This window comes from Oryzias latipes, chromosome 20 (genome assembly GCF_002234675.1).
Source record: "Oryzias latipes chromosome 20, ASM223467v1".
Lineage (NCBI taxonomy): Eukaryota > Metazoa > Chordata > Actinopteri > Beloniformes > Adrianichthyidae > Oryzias > Oryzias latipes.
The window spans coordinates 8,002,841-8,018,533 of NC_019878.2; the positions used below are offsets into that span (position 1 = coordinate 8,002,841).

Below are 15,693 nucleotides of genomic sequence, written 5' to 3' on the forward strand. Positions count from 1 at the left end.
CCTATTGCAAATCCAGTAAGGTCATGTTTTGGCTTGTCAGATCCACATTTTACTACTATAAACACCTTATTTTCCTTATTTTAGCCCTGTAACTTCTTATTGAGACGACCACATTAGCAACCATTGTAGTTGTAAACAGAATAGAAATGTTTCTGCTTACAATATTAAGACAAACTCCACTATTTTATTGTCTTTTCTTGCTACAATAAATTATTTTAAAAAAATAGTTACGTTGATATATTATTTAACTGGCTTTTACTCTTCTTTTTTTTTTTTTTTTTTTTTACAAATCATTTTTCTTCAAAGAGACAGACCTTTATGTGTTTTGAGCAAACTCTTTCAAGATGACTTCTACAGACAGTCCACCTTTTGGGCAACATTTTGCATTATGTTTATGAATCTCAGTCATCAAAGACTAAACCCCCAGCGCCCGACGTCTTTGTATTGTAACATTTCAATCAACGTATTGCCAACTTTAAAACTTGAAGAAGGATTGGTGACACATTTACTTGATGTTTATGTTATCTTTAGGAACTTTTGGCAATTGGTTTGAAACACAAGCTTGGTCTTGTCATTGACCCCTCCCACATCCTCATACACTGTTTTTGACCATAAATAAGAACCACAAACCTTCTGAAACATTTCTTTGCTACTGCAATCAGATCACGATCATCAAGATGTTAGTCACTTTACCAAGCTGGTTTTAACTACTTATGTCCCCAGAGTTCTTGTTCAGCTCAACATCAGGGGTAGCTGTGGTGGAGAGGTAGACCAGCCGTCCTTGAATCAGAAGATCATAGGTTTGGTTCCCTTCCCATGTTTCAAAATGTCCTTGGAAAAGACGCATAACCACATTAGTGGTTACAGCTTGGCACTATGCATGGCAGCAGTGTGTGAATGTGTGTTCATGGTAAATGGGACCGTGACTGTAAAGCGCTTCAGGCCTTCAAGGTAGACAGAAAAGTGCAGAATAAGTACCGGTACACCCCTGTTACTGTTAAGTGATTAGGTAACTTGCTAAAAAGTCTCAAAAGAAGTTAATGGATTGTTCTGTTTGTGCTTGATGTCATTCTGCTTTATGTTGAGAGCATTATTGGATATGTTGTTGTTTCCCTTTCGGCTTTTCCCATCAGCGGTCGCCACAGCGAATAAGTTGCATGGTAAACTTGGCAATGTTTTACGCCGGATGCCCTTCCTGACGCAACCTTCTCAAAGCAACCGGGCTTGGGACCGGCACAGAAGTAGAGAAGGGAAGAGGGAGCAGCCCGGAGTCGAACCCTGGTTTCACGGACAGAAGGCACCGCAAACCAGCACGAGCTAATCATCAACAGCATGATTGCACATTTAAAAAATAGATTTTTTACACTTAAGTACTTAATAATGCAAAATGGCACCTAGCTCAACCTTTGAGAAATGATAAAACATAGTACTGCATGCTTTTTTTTTTCTGTGACAAAAATATACCGGTATTGACATTTTTTGCTTTGTGCAGCTTTTCCGTTTTTCAAGTTTTTACCATGATTTCCAGGTCCATTTGCCAAAACAACTTCAATGTATGTTGACCAACATATAGACTCCAGACAACCTTTTTATGCCTTTGTCTAATTCACAGATGGAACTGGGTATGTTTTAGTACTTGGTCACTAAAAAGAGGAAAAAAAACTTTAATTGTTAGAGCTGTATTACACTGTATTCTTTGTAGCAAAGTCTCAGTCTTGAAAGACGAGCCAGATGGTCTTGTAAGCTGTTGAGATCTTTTTCCCCATTTGGTGGTCTCTCTTGGCTTGACCAGAATTATTGCAAGATGTCAAAAATACAATTGACAGAGATAAAAATTGGCATAATTTCCCTGCCCTCAATTGAAAGAAACATTTTCTGTAAGCGTGTTTGTTCAGGATCCAGGGTTGTAACTCGCCAGTGCGAGGATGTTAAAGCGCCTGAATTATGGCATACCTCAGGCGCTTAAGTTAAAGCCTTGATGCTGGGATTTTTAGGAAACCAAAAGGGTTTCATTTGATGCCTGGCTTGTTATGCATGGCCAAAGAAGAAGGCATCGAGATCGTGGATAATGACGGGCAGGGCTGTGTATGTTCTTTCTCCATGGGCCCAAAGAAAACACAGCACAGTGGTGGGCAGATAGTGATACTAATGAAGGTGGCATTATGTTTCTGTGAGATGTAGCCAGGCATAAGGGTGGAGCTCAACAAGTTCCATGTTTGTACAGGCATTGAATTTACTTCTGAAAGGGTTCTCTTCCCATCTTTTGTGACCCAAATTGTTCAAGAAAAATTACACAGTATGGCAGAAGCTGAAAAAACAACTCCAAACATTAGTTTTGTTTAAAATGTTTAAACTTTTTTTAGACAACAATATACTTATCTGTATGAAACCCCTCAACTGTATATGAAAATTGGACTGAGTAACTCCTCCCCCCTGGTGTTCTAAACAGGAAGGAACCGCTGGCTCCATGAAGCCAAAATTTCTTAGACATCTATAGAGAAATAAACGGCTATTACTCAGTCAATATCTTTGTCAGAATAACCATTCTTGATCTGATTTTTTAAAAACACACTCTTGCTAATCCTAATGTTTTCTCATGATAGGGTTGGTGGCCAATTAGATTTTAAAATGTTTGATTGACAGACTCACCCAAGCCCGCATTCAAGTGGTAGCTTTACGGACTTCCAACAAACTCCCTTTTGATGAGTGAAAGTGGTTGTGATTGATGAGAGTGGTTGAAATGTCGACTCAGACCGACTCGAAGCAATCGCTGCTTATTGACAGTTTCTGGTTCCCACATGGCGTTGTCTGTATCATGAAAAAAATGGCGACTGAATTGACTCTATTTTGTTGGAGTTGGAAATAAGGCATTTTTACTCCAGTTCTCATTAAAAAAACCAATATATATATATATATATATATATATATATATATATATATATATATATATATATATATATATATATATATATGGATGGATGGATATAAACTTTATTTTTCTCCCAAGGGAGAAATTCAGGTGTCCGGCAGCAAAACACACACAACCACACACAATAAATTACAATAAAATGGCAGTTCATAAAATAAAATATCAGTTCATATCAGGCAGGTTCATTGAACAGCCTGATAGCTGAAGGGACAAATGAGTTCTTAAAGTGCTTTGTCCTGCAGCGCAGTGAACAGAGCCTGTTACTCCGCGTGCTCCTCTGACCAGACATTGTGTTGTGCAAGGGATGTCTCGGATTTTCCAGGATGCTTTGAGTTAAGGCCCTCATCCTCTTCTGCAGCACAGTTCCCACAGATTCCACTCTCCTCCCGATCACAGCTGCACACCTCTTTATCAGTTTGTCCAATCGATTGCAATCCCTTGTGGTCATACTGCCACCCCAGCATACAACCCCATAGAAGACAGCACTCGCCACAACCGACAGATAAAAGAGGAGCAACATGTCAGTACATACATCAAAGGACCTTAGCTTTCTCAGGAAAACAGCCTACTCTGTCCTTTCCTTTACAGAGCCTGAGCCTGCTCTGTCCAGTCCAGTTTGTGGTCAAGGTGCACACCTAAATACTTATAGGAATCGACCACCTTGATTCTCCCTCAATCGATGATCAATGGTTGGTGGGAGGGCTTCCTACCAAAGTCAATGATCATCTCCTTGGTCTTTGAGATGTTCAGCACAAGGCCATTGTCCCTGCTCCAAGAGGTGAATCTGGTGATGAGCTGGTGATGAGCTCCCTGTACTCACTCTCATCCCCTCCCTTTAGACACGCCACAAAAGCAGTGTCGTTCGAATACTCCTGGACATGACAAGCTGCAGATGCAATATTAAAGTCAGCAGTGTAGAGTGTGAATAGAAAAGGCGATAGTACAGTTCCCTGTGGTGCACCAATGTTGCTGCTCATCAATGTCCCAGATACACAATCTCCCATTCGGACAAACTGTGACCTTAGAGTTAGATAGTTGTGGATCCAGCGAACAAAAACTGGATCAATTCCCATCCTCTCAAGCTTCCCCTTCAGCAGCTCTCTCTCTCTCTCTCAGTGTGTATATATATAGGTATTTATATTTACATATATGTATATGTACATATGTATATATGCATATGTGTGTGTGTGTGTGTGTGTGTGTGTGTATATATATATATGTATATATATATATATATATATATATATATATATATATATATATATATATATATATATATATATATATATATATATATATATATATATATATATATATATATATATAAAAATAAAACGCCCCTCTCACCTTCCGTGGGTGGTTTCTCCTCCAAGCTCGGGTCCTCTACCAGAGGCCTGGGAGCTTGAGGGTCCTGCGCAGTATCTTAGCTGTTCCTAGCACTGCGCTTTTCTGGTCTGAGGTCTTTCCAGGTATCTGTTGTAGCCACTCCTCCAGCTTGGGGGTTACTGCCCCGAGTGCTCCAATTACCACAGGCACCACTGTCACCTTCACTTTCCATGCTTTCTCCAGTTCTTCTCTGAGTCCCTGGTATTTCTCCAGTTTCTCATGTTCCTTCTTCCTGATGTTTCCATCGCTTGGCACTGCCACATCCACCACAACGGCTTTCCTCTGTTCTTTATCCACCACTACAATGTCTGGTTGGTTTGCCATTACCATCCTATCAGTCTGGATCTGGAAGTCCCACAGGATCTTTGCCCTCTCATTCTCTACCACCTTCGGAGGTGTTTCCCATTTTGACCTTGGGGTTTCCAGTTTGTATTCTGCACACATGTTCCTGTATATTATTCCAGCCACTTGATTGTGGCGCTCCATGTATGCCCTACCTGCCTACATCCTGCAGTTATGTGCTGGATTGTTTCAGGGGCCTCTTTGCACAGCCTACACCTTGGGTCTTGTCTGGTGTGGTAGATCTGAGCCTCTATCGCTCTGGTGCTCAGGGGCTTGTTCCTGAGCTGCCAGGATGAGCGCTTCAGTACTGTCCTGTAGGCCAGCCCTTTCTAGCCATTGGTAGGACTTCTTGATATCAGCCACTTCAGTTATGGTCCGGTGGTACATCCCATGCAGGGGTTTGTCCTCCCATGAGGATCTGTCCTCCAGCACTGTGTCCTCTGCTCTCCATTGCCTGAGACATTCACTGAGCACACTGTCATTTGGGGCCTTGAGCTTGATGTACTCATGCATCTTTGATGTTTCATCCTGGATAGTGGCTTCTACACTCATTAGTCCTCGGCCTCCTTCCTTGCGGCTAGCATACAGTCTCAGGGTGCTGGATTTGGGATGGAACCCTCCATGCATGGTGAGGAGCTTTCGTGTTTTAACATCCGTGGTCTGTATCTCTTCCTTTGGCCATCTTATTATTCCTGCAGGGTATCTGATAACTGGCAGTGCGTAGCTGTTTATTGCCCGGGTCTTATTTTTGCCATTGAGCTGGCTTCTCAGGACTTGCCTTACTCGTTGGAGGTATTTAGCTGTTGCAGCTTTCCTTGTTGCCTGCTCCAGGTTGCCATTTGCCTGGGGAATTCCAAGGTACTTGTAACTGTCCTCGATGTCTGTTATTGTTCCTTCTGGGAGTGAGACCCCTCCTGTGTGGACTACCTTGCCTCTCTTTGTCACCATCTGGCTGCATTTCTCGAGCCCGAATGACATCCCAATGTCAGTACTGTAGATCCTGGTGGTGTGGATTCAATTCAATTCAATTTTATTTGTATAGCCCAAAATCACAACAACAGTCGTCTCGATGGGCTTCGAAGTAAAACATGAAATCAAAAGGATCACGAATACAAAGAGTTCAATAGAAAAATACTAAAATGAACTAACAAACTGACTAAGCTATACTGGCATCCCTGCCCTTAGACCCCCCTTCGCGGTAAGGAAAAACTCCCAAAAAACCGGATTCCGGAAAAAACGAAGAAACCTCAGGGGTGCCCACATGAAGGAGGGATTTCCCCCCAGGACGGACAGGCGATTTACCAGAAATCTTAGAGAAGAATTAACTTATCTAAATCTACAACTACATATATAAAAGTCCAGCAGACGAGCTTCATCCAGCCGTGGTTGTGGGGACAGTCAAAGGCGCGAGTCGAGCCGGAGACAGGAACCACAGCCAGGTGTAGGAGCAGGAGCAGAGGCGAGGTACTCGGTCAGGTACTCGGTCAGGTACAGAGCAGAGACGAGCCAGAGATGAGCCAGAGGCAGGATCCACAGCCAGGTGTAGGAGCGGGAGCAAAGGCGAGGTAAACGGTCAGGAACTGGAGCACGGATGAGCCAACTGGAGTCTGGAAGCACTCCCACTCCCCAGGAGGGGAGAGGAAAAGAGGGACAATACATGAATCGCACTGCACCCAACAGAGGCATGGGGAACTAAATGATAAATTATGATCAAGAATAGAGGAGAGGAAGGGTAGAAGTAAAAACAGGAAAGAGGACAGAACCCCAGTGCACCATAGTTACCCCAGCTTCAACTTCTAGCAGCCTTTTAAAAGAAATAGTTATTATTAAGTTTAATTTAAACAAATTAACATTAAGTTAAATAATCTCTGAATACTAACTAGTCTGACAATAAGCCTGTCCAAAGAGGAATGTTTTCAGTCTAGCTTTGAATGTAGAAACTGAGTCGGCCTCTCTTACATGAGCTGGGAGTTTATTCCATAAGACAGGGGCTTGGTGACTAAACGCTCTACCTCCAACCGTACTTTTACTAATTCTAGGAACCACAAGCAGTCCTGCATTTTGCGAGCGAAGTGTTCTGATTGGATGGTAAGGGACTATGATGTCTTTAATATAGGACGGGGCCATTCCATGTAAGGCCTTATAGGTTAACAGGAGGATCTTGAACTTGATTCTGGAATCAACTGGGAGCCAATGGAGCGAAACTAACACAGGAGTGATGTGATCTCTTCTGCTAGTTCCAGCTAACAATCTAGCTGCTGCGTTCTGAACAAGCTGGAGACTTCTTAAGGAACTCTTAGGACACGCTGCTAACAAGGAGTTACAGTAATCCAGCCTCGACGTAACAAATGCATGGATGAGTTTTTCAGCATCACTCTTAGAAAGTATATTTCTGATCTTAGCAATATTCCGCAGGTGAAAAAAGGCAGTTCTGCACGCCTGAGATATGTGAGCCTTAAATGATAAATCCTGGTCAAGTAAAACCCCAAGGTTTCTAACTGTGGAATTGGGGGCTATACTTATGCCATCCAGGGAGACTATCTGAGCAGACAGAGTATCTCTGAGGTTTTTAGGACCAAGTATAATGACCTCAGTTTTTTCTGGGTTCAAGAGGAGGTAATTAATTGTCATCCAGGTCTTGATGTCACTGATGCAGGCGTTCAGTTTCTCTATCTGGTCATTCTGGTCAGGCTTCATGGATAAATACAACTGCGTATCGTCGGCATAACAATGAAAATTAATGCTGTGTTTCCTGATTATGTTTCCTAAGGGTAGCATATAAAGCGTAAACAGGATCGGTCCCAAGACTGAGCCCTGTGGGACTCCATAGTTGACTCGAGTGCACTGAGAGGAATGGCCATTTACATTAACGAACTGATACCTATCGGAAAGATAGGATTTAAACCACTGGAGAGCAGATCCTCTGATCCCTATGTCCTGCTCTAATCTATGGAGTAAAATACCGTGGTCGATAGTGTCAAAGGCTGCACTGAGGTCCAACAGGACCAGAATAGAAAGTAGTCCCTTTTCTGAGGCCAATAACAAGTCATTAGAGACTCTAACTAGTGCAGTTTCCGTACTGTGGTGAGGTCTAAACCCTGACTGAAAGTCTTCAAAGTGGCTGTTGTCCTGTAGGTGGCAGTAAAGCTGCTTAACTACAACTCTTTCTAGGATTTTAGAAATAAAGGGCAGGTTTGATATCGGTCTATAGTTGGCCAAGATGCTAGGATCCAAACTGGGCTTTTTCAGAAGAGGTTTAACAACTGCATATTTAAAAGACTGTGGCACGTAACCCGTTTCCAGAGAGGCATTTATCACTGTTAATATGGGATCATTAATTAGGGGAAAAGTTTCTTTAAAAAAGTCTAGTGGGAATTGGGTCTAACAGACACGTTGAGGATTTGGAGGACGTAATAATTGATGTTATTTCCGCTTGATCCACAGCAGTGAAGCAGTCCAATGTTACAGAGGTTTCTATGGATGCCTCCACTTCTACAGCTTCAGCCTGCTCTGGGCTGATAGTAGGAATAACTTGATTTAACTTATGTCTAATATTTGAGATTTTACTGTCGAAAAATGTAAGAAAATCATCAGAGCTGAGAGAAACAGGAACATGTGGTTCTACTGAGCTCTGACTGCGAGTTAATTTAGCAATAGTGCTAAAAAGAAATCTTGGATTATTTCCATTCTCTGATATTAAGGTTGAATAGTACTGGCTTCTAGCTCTATGCAGGGCTTTTTTATAATTTAAAAGGCTATGTTTCCAGGTATTCAGAGACTGCTCTGAACCGGAGCGGCGCCATTCCCTTTCCAACTTACGGGTTTCTTGTTTAAGAGAACGAGTTTCAGCGTTAAACCACGGTGCTACTCGGTTTTGTCTGACGAACTTAGGTTTCAAGGGGGCAACAACATCGAGTGTACTCCTGAGGGCTTGTAAGGCATCATTAACAAAGTGGTCATTTATACTAGGACTGATGCCATGGGAGCTGGTCTCAGAGTATTTTCTCAGAATATCACTAAGTACTGGCTGAACTGTGTGTTTAAACTCAGACACAGAACGGTCAGTTAAGGTTCTTCTAAGCTGTTACTTATTCACTGGGACAGAAGGATGTTCCAGTGTAAACTGGAAGGTAATCAGAAAGTGATCAGAAATGATGGGTATAAGAGGAAGGACACTCAGCTGGCTGATCTCTATACCATGGGTTAGAACAAGGTCCAGGGTGTGCTTATGACAGTGAGTGGGTTCATTCACACTTTGGGTGAAACCAACATCATCTAATAAAGCTGCAAAAGCCTTTCCTAGGCAGTCACTGGGGTCATCAACATGAATATTAAAATCCCCTAATATTATAGTTTGATCAGAATCTAAGACAATAGTCGATAGGAAGTCGGAAAACTCAGTTAAAAATTCTGAATATGGGCCGGGGGGGCGATAGATAATTATGAGTAAAACAGGTTTTGGAGTTTTCCTGTTTGGGTGACTTAAAGACAATATGATGTTTTCAAATGAATTATAAGCATTTTTAACTTTAGGGCTGAGAAGTAAGCTAGACTGTGATATTACTGCCAAACCACCTCCTTTCCCTGAAATCCTGGATTTCTGATAGTTAGCATAAGTGGGGGGGGTTGCTTCATTCAATCTAACATAGTCATCCTGATGGAGCCAAGTTTCTGTTAAGGCTAAAAGACTAAGGTTTTTATCAGTAATTAACTCGTTGACAAAGAGGGACTTGGAGGAAATGGATCTAATGTTTAATAAACCGCATTTAATTACATCATAATTCTGCTTGTGAGAACTGCTGTCTGTCACTTTAAGGTTTCTATGACGCGCTCCTTTCATTTGTCTTTCAGCACATAAGCTAAAGCTAGGACCTGCTTGACTTTCCCTGCATGGGTTTTGCACCGGCACTAACCCTAAGGGAGGCTCAGAGGAGCGTTTTACACTGCTGCTCTGCGCCCGGGTCTCGTCTCTGGATTGTCAGGTTAACAGACTAAGGCTAGCAGAAATGTTTCTAGAAAGAAGAGCGGCACCGTCCCGGGTGGGATGGACGCCGTCTCTCCGCATGAGACCGGGCTTCCCCCAAAACGCGCTCCAGTTATCCACAAAACCAACGCCGTTTTCTGGGCACCATCTAGAAAGCCAGCGGTTAAATGATGAAAAGCGGCTGTACATTTCATCACTGACTAAGTTCGGCAGGGGACCAGAGAAAATTACAGTGTCGGACATCGTCTTAGCCAGTTTACACACCGTAGCTACGTTTAACTTAACCACCTCTGACTGTCTCCGTCGGGCATCATTACCGCCTGCGTGAATCACGACTCGACGGAACCTGGACTTATTCTGAGCTAACATCCTAAGGTTCCGCTCGATGTCACCAACTCTGGCCCCCGGATAACACCTGACTGTAGCCGCTGGGAGCTCCACGTTTCTAACTTCAGAAGAGCCTATAACCAGAGTTGAGTGTTCAGCGGGTGTGTCGCCGAGGGGGGAGAACCTATTACTAACGTGGAGTCTCGGGTGCTCTAAGTTTTTGCGTTTAGCACTATGTTTCCTCCCAACCGGTACAAACCCCTGACTGTCTCCCGGCCGTTGGGAGGGCGCTGGGGTGCTAGCTAAGTTAGCCCTGGTAGCGCGGCCCGCGCTACGAGTAACGACCTGGCTAGCCGGCTTAGCTTCAACTGTGCGGAGCCGCGCTTCTAACTGCTCCAGCCTGGCCTCCAAGTCTAACACAAGACTACACTTAACACAACTACCGCTATTTTCACTAAAGGAGGCAGGATCATCACTAAACATATGGCACATGGGGCAGGAGAGAGGAGGAGAGGCGGAAGAAGTGGTGGCCATGCCAGGTTTAAAGCTAAGGCTAGCGGTGTTTAGGTAAAGAGAAGTGGTCTATTTAGCAAAATGAGAAAGTGAACAGCAAGCGGTTTAACAGTGGTGAATTCGCTAATAAAAAGTACTAGATGTGAATATTAACCCAGATAACCCTTAGAGTAAGCAATAGTAGTAAGGCTAATGCCAAACAAGAGGACAGCAGTCACACACGACTAGCACTGGGAATAGCTCACCCGGAAATGACGTCACAGGAAACCCTTCAAAAAGGATCAGGGAGTCAATGTCACGCTCGCTCTTAGCATATAGCTTGATGTCATCCATGTAGAGGAGGTGACTGATGTTGGCCCCATTTTTGAGTCGGTATCCATAGCCAGTCTTGTTGATTATTTGGCTGAGGGGGTTCAGACCTATGCAGAACAGCAGTGGGGACAGAGCATCACCTTGGTATATCCCACATTTGATGGACACTTGTGCAAGTGGCTTCCCATTGGCTTCAAGGGTGGTTTTCCACAGCTTCATCGAGTTTCCTATGAAGGCTCTTAGAGTCCTGTTGATGTTGTACAGCTCCAAGCATTCAGTGATCCATGTGTGTGGCATTGAGTCATAGGCCTTCTTGTAATCAATCCAGGCTGTGCACAGGTTGGTGTGTCGTGACTTGCAGTCTTGGGCGACTGTTCTGTCGACCAGGAGTTGGTGTTTGGCTCCTCTGGAGTCTCTACCAATGCCCTTCTGTGTGTTACTCATGAATTGATCCATGTGCCTGTTTATCTTGGTTGCAATGATGCCTGACATGAGCTTCCATGTTGTGGACAGACAGGTTATTGGCCGGTAGTTGGATGGGATTGCACCCTTTGAGGGATCCTTCTGGATCAGGATCGTTCGCCCTTCCGTTAGCCATTCGGGGTGAGTCTCATCTCTAAGCAGCTGGTTCATTTGTGCTGCCAGGCGCTCGTGGAGTGCGGTAAGCTTCTTTAGCCAGTAGGCATGTATCATGTCAGGCCCCGGTGCTGTCCAGTTCTTCATACCTGAGACTCTTTCTTGGATGTCAGCCACTGTGATGGTTACTGGATTCTGTTCAGGGAGGTTGTTATTTTTCTTTTCTCAGAGAGACCAGCCACTGGGCATTGCTGTTATGTGCTGTCTCTTTCTCCCATATACTTTTCCAGTTTCCAGCCTTGGTGGGTCTGCTCGGCTGTTTTGACCCTGCCACTGAGCGTACACTTTTGCAGGTTGAGTTGCGAAGAGCCTGTTTATTCGTCTGGCTTCATTGTCTCTTGTGTACCTCTTTAGGCGGCTGCTCAAGGCTAGGAGCCTTTGTTTGGCAGTTTCCAGTGCTTCAGGTATGGACATCTGGCTGTATCTCTTAGGTACTTGCTTTCTCATTGTACCTCTTTGAGCCTCTGTCAGCTTACTCACATCCTTCCGAGTTGCCTTGATTTTGGCCTCTAACCGTTGCTTCCATGGTGGGTACTGTTTTCTTCCATGGTTGCTCTTATAGCCAAGCATCTCAGGGATCACTGCTGCTGAAGTGTAAACCAGTTCATTGGTTTCTGTGATGGTCGTGGTAGGAATTGCCCTCAATGCTTCATTCACAGTTTCCAGTAGACTTTCAGGTACGTCACTTAACCGTTGTAGTTGGTGTCGGGGTTGCCTAGTGTTCATTGTAGACATGATCTTGTCTTTCAGGTCAGTTGCTGCCTCGCTCAGCGTAATTGTGGTTGTTGGGGCTGTGTACCCAATCTCAGGGTGGGAGAGTGGCATCTCTGACCTGTTGTTCTGGCTCTCCCATGGCATTGTATTGTATCGCTTCAATCTCAAGTTGTGATAGGAGTTGCCGTTTGTGGATGTTAGAGCAGTGAGCTACCAGTTGTTTGGCAGTTCACCTTGATTGTGGGTTTCGAAGCATCCATTCATTCCACATTCTCTGCATGTAACCTCTCTGGGTGGGATTACTTGAGTAGTAGCATTCTAACAGAACCTTGTTCTCACATCTAGTCCATTTCCGTCTTGTTCCAGTAGCCCACTTTCCATCAGGGTGCTCTGGTTCCTCAGCACCTGACGCAGATCTTGTTTGGCCGGGTGACGTCTGAGCCGGCATGACATGTGGTTCATTGTCTCTCATGTTGTGAGGTAGGCATTTACGTTAAGGGTCTTGCCCAAGGACCCTCACTGGGTGATGTCATTGCCCGTCTTTGTTATGGTAATTGCCTCATTTCCATTGTTATGGTAATTGCCCCATTTCCATTACCATTAATTGTTCGTTCCGCCCTGGGAATCGAACCCGGGTTTCCTGCATGACAGTCTTGCAACTTACCAACCGAGCTACAAATCATTTAGAGGTTCTGTAAACACACTGATCCTACCCAAACTAAAAAACAGTAAATAGTAAAAACTCCTAATGCACTGAGACTGCCTGGAGGATTTTTCAGTTGGTTGCTAATGAAAATTGTATACTTTGATGTACACAAACATGACAAGTACTTCATGGTTGCAATTTGATTTATTTGGAATACAAACTATTTTGCTGTTTAGATTTCAAATGCACAAAGCCAACTTTGCAGATTAATAAAAAAATTTATTTTTACACTTTTTTCCTGATAACCAAGGAAAGAATTTGTTTAAACTTCCTCTATATGGGCCATTTTTTCAGTTTTTCATAGTATACAGTGTGCCTCTTTGTTGAGGAGACATAGTACCTGGAAACAGAATGCAATCTGTAAAAAAATCTTATTAGTTAAAAAAATAATTGATGATGGATGGATTGATGAATAAATAGGCGGGATCACGTTGACTCGACGACAGCAGTCACACAAAAAGCAAAGAGACTTGGAAAAATATTCCAAACGTTTTATTCCTTTTTTGTCGTATAGAAAGGCTGAATTGGTGAAATGACCACCCATTGATATTTTCACACCGGTGTTGTTGTACCCTGATAGCCTGAGAGTCACTGAGGGTTTTCTGCATACGAACACAGTAGTGCGTTTTGTTCAGTGTAGCTCAAAAAAGGTGAAAAGGTGAAAATATGACATTTTTGAAGCGGTTAAACACACAATTTAAGATATTTAAGAAACTGTGTGAGCATGAACACAAAACTCTTTCTGTGCAACGCATTTTTATCACATTTTCTACTCATTCAACAGCTTGGCTGAAGACCAGCTCTTAAATGAGCAAGGGGCCACTTTTGGCTGGGTATCGTCCTCGATTCCAGTTATGCAAATAAAAAAAGAAGACATTTATTTCCAAAACTTTTTCTAGTAATGTTTTTTGAAATCCAAAACCCTTTGTTTTCTTTGTTCTCATTATAAAAAGTTTACCTTCATTTAGAAACGAAGTTTTTTAGCTGTTTGTTGAAACACGTTGCAGGAATTATACTCATTTCTAAAAAAAAGAATAAAAGTAATTTTCATTTTAGTTTGACAGCAGAAAGCACTATTTCTTAATGATCTAACATGAAGTGAAAGGGGCTCATTTTTGTTTCGCACTTTTTCCTCAAGTGACTAAATTAATAGTTATCGAAATCAGGGCAAGTGGTTATTTACATGCTAATTACTTTATTTCCCATCAGCAGTTCAAGCTTTGGATAAGCAGAGAAAAATCCTCTACATCAACCTTTCAAAGTCCAATTGCCCTGAAAAATAAAATCCTAACATTACGTGATTTGATTTTTGATTTGATTCGAAATGGTTTATTTCAAGCAATCAAGGAATAATGCAGAAAACAATACAATAAGCATTAGTGCATTCATTCAAAGACATATCAAACTTAGGATAATTAGATAATAAATCAAAGATTGCTTGAAAGAGAGTGGAAGGAAGCGAATTTATATAATCCTACCCCTACGTGATCAAATTAAATTATGGTGAGAAAAAATTATTTACTTCTGCAGCCAAAGTAGAAGCTTTTAAACTTTTAAAGTGGCTGCCACAGCTACGGTGTATTTACCTGTTCATTTTACCATGGATATGAATACTCAATTCTGATCGGCTCCTGGGTCTGGATTTAAGAAGTGATAATGGACAGTGATGATGTACACCTAAAAAAGAAGTTCTGGTCACATAACCCAAATGTCCTATATCACTGCTGGCTTATTTGAAACAACCTTTTACTTCATCATCTGGACAATAACAAGTGGTAAGAGGTAAAAAGTTATTTAAACTGAAAAAATAATAAGAATAAAGTACTAAAAGTTGATTAAATATTTAGTTATTGTTTAAGTGATCATGGTATAAGCAGGATAATGATTTTCGAGGTGTTCATTATCAGAAATTAACAGACTTCACTAAACCAACCAGGCGTTGTACCTTATATAAATGCTAGAAAGAACAAGACAATTGGTAATTACACTTTAAAATAATTACTTACATTGTTGTCATGGTCATTAGTGTTGATCACATGAGACAAACCAGGAAAGAGAGTTTGTAACCCAATATAGACTCGGTTATTTTGCTCTGTTTCATGACAAATCTTGACAAACCAGGAGTTTTCATTGATTGATGATGCTGGGGCTTTTGGAAAAAGCCTTAATTAAATGAATAACTTCAGTGCAATTCCTGTTAAGTTGAAATAGAAAGAGCTGCATTAACGTCCCTCCTTAGCAGAAAGGTCTAAGTATAAACTGCTCTCTTCCAGACAAGCACAACTATGTGTTTCCTCTTCTTTCTCGTTGGGACTAGGACATAAGACAGCCTGTCAGCTCGTCAGCTAAAAGTACAGACAGACTGACTGTAAAACACAGACCTGCAGCTCAACCATCTCGCCTTACAGACGCAACATTCAGGTGAACATGGATACTGTCAGGGGCACGCCATTAATAAAGCTTTAAATTGTTCCTCTTCCTCTAAATTCTCCAAAGATTACTCTTTTTATTCCACAAGTCTGCTAGGGTGTACTTTGAGAAAGGCTAAAAATCACAGAGAAAACACACATATCATGTTAATCTGACAGGTTTTGCAACCCAGGTTGCTCACGTGGTAATGTTCAGGCCTCACCTGGGTAATTATGGCGCATCAGTTACCGCTTTTCTGTCTGGAGGGAGGGAAGATCCAATGGAGGAGGTGTCAGAGATCAAGAAGTGGGTCACGGATATTAACTAGACTTTAGAGTCTTGCGTTCCCTCTTTGTCTTCTGTTATCCGACGATTGGGACTGCCTCTATCAGCCATCTTAATCCGATTATGTCACAGTGATGAAACAAGTACCTC

General features: G+C 42.4%; 1 protein-coding gene across 4 annotated transcripts in view; it reads left to right on the forward strand.

Moving 5' to 3' along the window:
* The window catches only part of mpp7 (membrane palmitoylated protein 7), a 157,164-nt gene that overhangs the window by 51,585 nt on the left and 89,886 nt on the right, over positions 1 to 15,693 (forward strand). The window lies entirely within an intron of this gene.